We start from the raw sequence: 5,660 nt of genomic DNA on the forward strand, positions 1-5,660 counted from the left end.
GATGGAAACTGAAAGAAGCCCGTCGTATATATGTATATATATATATGTATGTGTATATATGTTTGTGTGTCTGTGTTTGTCCCCCCACCATCGCTTGACAACCGATGCTGGTGTGTTTTCGTCCCCGTAACTTAGCGGTTCAGCAAAAGAAACTGATAGAATAAGTACCAGGATTACAAAGAATAAGTCCTGGGGTCGATAGGCTCGACTAAAATCGGTGCTCTAGCATGGCCACAGTCAAATGACTGAAACAAGTAAAAGAGTAAAAGAGTAAGTATTTGTTACATAAATTATCTGCTTTTAACTACCGATCACCTATGTAGAATACTTTTATTCATTCATTGAATGAGCTTCTTCTCTTTCATTTCTGTCTTCATTTGTTCAACTCACGGGGTCTGCCATTGCATTCCTCAAGCGATCACGAAACTCCACTATATCTTGATGCTGTAGTCTTTTCATGATCATATCCTTTCGAAGTGACATTACTTGCAAAACACAGTTGTCACTAAAGTAAGGATTTCTTTCTAGAAATTTTATCACTATCTCCATAGACTTTTCTGCATTATCCCATGATATTTCCTCATCAGAGTGATCTTGGCCATTTACATTAAACTCACTCGAATGGAAGATGTCGTTGTCGCTAATTTCATGACCATTATTTTCTTCGGGACATTGTTCAGTGGTTTCTTCATCTTGTAGCACCCACATTTCAGTTTCATTTGCATCAAGTGATTGAAGAACAGTGTGTTTGGTTGGAAATCGTGTAGTTTCAAGAATATTTTGTACAACAAATTCATTCTCTGCTTTTTTCAGTTCAGGAGCACTAGACGCTGAGTATAATTTTCCCCCATGCTTTTGCTAATGTGCCTGCTCGAACCTGATTCCATGCATTTGCGAGGGGAAAATGGCATCCTTGATGGTAAAATTGTGCCGTAAATCACCTATACTGACATTACTATTTATCATATTCATCGTGAAATCATTTCTGTAGAAACATTTTAAGTTCCAAATAATCCCTCGGTCCATAGGTTGTATGAAAGATGTCACATTCGGTGGTAAATAGCATGCAAAAACATTCCCGCACGATGACACAAATTTTGTCTTGTGAGGATGTGCACTACAATTGTCTAATAGCAGCAGACACTTTGAATCAGATTTACCTAATTCGTGAGAGCGCCACTGCAACTCTGCATCGAATATACAAATAAAATTTGAGTTATGAAAAAGTCCAAGTTTAAAGGAAGTCCAAATTAGATCAGGTCTACTGTACATAATTATTGCATCCTAGACATTTTAAACACAAAACTATCTTCAAACAGATGTCCTTAATTATATCTCAAGTTTGCAAGGTGAAAATTGTAATATAAGGTCGTTATAATTTTTTTTAAGATAGCGAAAGATCAAGCTTTCAATGGATCTTTCTGATTTGACAGGCAACACTTGTTTTCTTAACGAAACACTTTCAAACTTTGGATACTGGTAGAATGTGTCATATAAAACATCTTTTTCTCTTAGCCTTCTAAACAAAAATTTATATGTTGCAAGTTATTTCATGTTAAAGTTGTCGTGTTTCTGTAATTTCAACCAATCACTGACGTTTATTCAGCTGAATACAGTTACTGCTCTTTTTATAAACAATAATTTTTACCGGTGTCAAGAGTGCTATTCCCTGTTTAATTATATAATTATTCCCTAGTAAGGGTTTAGGGTTTTAGGGTTAGGGTTCGGATTTTAGAGTTAGGGTTAGGGTTTTAGGGTTAGGGTTGGGTTAGGGTTAGGGTTATGGTTATGAGTTATAGGGTTTTAGGGTTAGGGTTAGGGTTATGAGTGAGGTTATGGCAAAAATAATCATAACCCTAACCGTAATCCTAAAACTAACCCTAACTCTAAAACCCGAACCCTAACCCTAAAACCCTAAAGCTAAAACCAGTACAAACGCACGAACGATGTTATAAATAAGAGTAACACGGGTAGTTGTTGTTGACAAACAATAGCACTAATTTTATTCAAGGGAAAAGATCCCATGACACCGTTGTTTACATTCCACGGCGTAATTGTTTTCACCTCAATAGACGTCAGTGATTGGTTGAAATTACCGAAATACGACAATTTTTTTTACATGAAATAACTTAGAACACAAATTTTTTTATCTGTTCTATAACACAAAATATACAAGTATACGAAGTTTGAAAGTGTTTCGGTACCAAAAACACGACATAAAACATTAATGAAAAGTGTTGCCCGTCAAATCAGAAAGATTTCTTTCAATTATTAGTGAGTTACAGAACTATGGATAATTCTTCGAGAATGTAGACTCACAATACCTTCGATCGTGTGAACTTAGTAAACATACACACATACACACGCGTATACACACACCACACACATACATGTCCAGACATACTCTACACTGTACAACAAAAATTTCTATAAACTTATAACTAATATGCTTAGACAATAATAAAGCGGCGAGCTGGCAGAATCGTTAGCACGGCGGGCGAAATGCTTAGCGGCATTTTGTCCGTTTTCATATTCTGAGATCGAATTCCACCGAGGTCGACTTTCGTCCTTCGAGGAGTGATAAAATAAGTATCAGTTGAAAAGAGGGGTCGATGTAATCGACTTACCCACTCCTCCGGAACTATTGGCCTGGTGTCAAAATTTGAAACCAATATGTTTAGACAGCATAAAGCAACTTGGTCCTTAGTTCTACATAAAGACAGAGAAATGCGTGTTGAAAGGGCTCACAATGACTTGTTTTAATATTGTGCTGGTATTTCATCAGCAACAGTGTACCCTCTTAACTGTCCCTGGAGATACTGCTTATGAGCCGACTATCACACAGAGATTTAGTAAGTCGCAAGGAAGTTCAGGCTACCAGTTCGCTTAAATTATTGGAGCGTTGACTGGTATTTTGAGTCAATGACTGCTACAACGCCCATGCATAATGTTGGCTTTAGACATTAAAACGTATTCTCTCTTTCGCTTCTTCTTCTTCTTCTTCTCTCTCTCTCTCTCTCTCTCTCTCTCTCTCTCTCTCTCTCTCTCTCTCTCTCTTTCTTCCTCTTTCACTCCCTCACTCTTTCTCTGTCTCTTTCTCTCTCTCTCTCTCCCTCATTTTCTCTTTATACGTACATATCTGTGCATGCATATACATACATACATACATACATCCGTACATACATACAGACACACAGACACACACACACACATACATACGCACACACATACACACACATATACACACATACAGGATGCGATGGGTAAATTGTCGCCATTTTATATTTTAAATTTCACGCATGCACATTGTTTGGTTTTGATTTTTGTCGACCACACAGTATAGTAGGGTCCGTGAGAAAAACAGCACCATGAGGCAATTCACTCTGCTAGAAATTTGGAAACGACATGCTCTAGTGCTTGGCATTCGCTCCGGAAGCTCCAATACGTGAACATATGGTGAACATATAGAACAACCGTTGGCTTGCTGTGTCCCCGAAACGAGTGTAGGACACCCCCCCCACCCAGGACTAAAAGCCTCACGGACAAAAGCCTCTCGGACAAAAGCCTCGCGGACAAAAGCCTCTCGGACAAAAGCCCCTGAGTTAAAGTGTGAAAGTGGACACAAGCTCCACGATTATATTTTTCGATTTTTTTCTTTTCGTTTTTTTTTTTCATCTTTTATTTTTTTTCAGTCATTAGACTGCGGCCATACTGGGGCACCACCTTGAAGAATTTTTAGTTGCACGTATCAACCCCAGAATTTTTTTTTATGATTTTCAACCAGCGCATGAAGTTAAGCCTAGAAGGTATCTCCACATGCTAGAACCAACAGCCAAATCACTTGAATCTTTTTTTATAACCCACCCCACGTTTGTTTTTTCTAAAGATCTTTTAGATATTATGCCTCCATTCATCTTCCCACACAGCCTCAGACTCAACACGGAGGCCTACATCAAGTGCCTGCGGGAGGTAGTGTTGTCCTGGATCAAGAGGGTGGCTACTGGAAGACCCTATGTCTGGCAACAGGACTCTGCATCATGTCACTCAAGCAGGAAAACCCAGTCACGGCTGTCAAACAATTTCTGCGACCACATCACCCCTAACATTTAGCTACCTAACTCCCCAGACTGCATTATGTGCGGGGCGCAGTTGAGCGACAGACTAACAAAACTCCCTGTAACACCAAAGTTGAACTGAAGGCAAGGATCAGGCAGCAGTCAGCAACTCAAAGAAGGAGACCATCCAGAAGTCGTCTGGAGGCCGTGAAGCCAATGGCGATTTTATTGAATAAATTTACTGTTTAGTATTTCAAGATATTTATATGTAATTTTGGTAAATCTATTTGTTAAAATGAGATGACAGTGTTCTTTTCGTTTTTGCGTAATTTAGACTACAATATATTCACCGCACCATGTTTGTGTGGTTACGTATGGTGCAGTGTCCAACACACAAAACTTCTTAGAATAGTTACCGGGTTTTTATGTGATTGATTGCATATATGTAGGTGTATACGTCTACACTTAAAAACCGTGTAATGACATCTCGGAAAGACTTCCACCCGTCCGCTCACCCCATTTTCTCCCAAATTTTTTTATTAAAAAAATTTTTTTGCCAAAAACCCCCGTTTTCGGATACGGAAGTTCCGGAAAATTGCCAAAAATCGGCATTGTTAAATTTTCCACCCTTTCCTCCCTCTCCCCAATTCTTCAATTTTAACTTTTCCCCAACACTAACCCTAACCCTAACTCTAAAACCCTAACCCTAACTCTAAAACCCTAACCCCTAACCCTAAAACCTGAACCCTAACCCTAACCCTAACACCCTAACCGTAACTACAGAAATATTTTGAAATTTTTGTCCGAATCATAATGTCCGCATTTTCCCTCATATTTATATAAAAAAAAAAAATTCTCAAAAAAAATTTTTGGCAAGACTTCCACCCGTCCCCACCCTCCAAAAACCGACCTTTTTTTAATATTTTTTTCCGACACAACCCCCGCCCCCTTTCGGCTACGGGGAATACGAATCTGCAAAATAATTGGCAAAAATCGGCATTTTAAAATTGCCTCCACCCCCACATTTCCTTCATTTTTCACTTTTTTCAGAAATTTTTTTTTTCAAAATATGCTGAAATATACGGAGATTATGATGATTCTGAAAATAATTTCAAAAAATTTGGAAAGACTTCCGCCCGTCCCCACCCCCATTCTCTCCCAAATTTGCTTATTTAAATTTTTTTTTTTTGCCAAAAACCCCCATTTTCGGATACGGAGGTTCCGGAAAATTGCCATAAATCGACATTGTTAAATTTTTTCCCTCTTCCCCCCAGTTCTTCAATTTTAACTTTTTCCCCAACACTAACCCTAACCCTAACTACACAAATATTTTGAAATTTTTGTTCGAATCATAATGTCCGTATTTTTCGCATATTTAGAAAAAAAAAAAAAAAAAAAATTCTTAAAAAAATTTTACAAAAATTTTTGAAATTTTTTTCAGAATCATCATAATCTCCGTATTTTTCCGCATATTTTGAAAAAATATGGAATACGGGAATAGGGGAGGGGGTAATTTAAAAATGCCGATTTTTGCCAATGTTTTTGCAGATTCGTATTCCCCGTAGCCGAAAAGGAGGTGGGGGTCGGTGTTGAAAAAAAAAAATT

At 38.1% G+C, this 5,660-nt stretch overlaps 1 pseudogene; it reads right to left on the reverse strand.

The window, feature by feature from the left end:
• Positions 1-182: 182 nt before the first annotated feature.
• Positions 183-852, reverse strand: LOC149137231 (uncharacterized; annotated as a pseudogene).
• Positions 853-5,660: the final 4,808 nt, after the last annotated feature.

This window comes from Octopus bimaculoides, chromosome 2 (assembly GCF_046866305.1).
Source record: "Octopus bimaculoides isolate indiv1 chromosome 2, ASM4686630v1, whole genome shotgun sequence".
Taxonomy (NCBI): domain Eukaryota; kingdom Metazoa; phylum Mollusca; class Cephalopoda; order Octopoda; family Octopodidae; genus Octopus; species Octopus bimaculoides.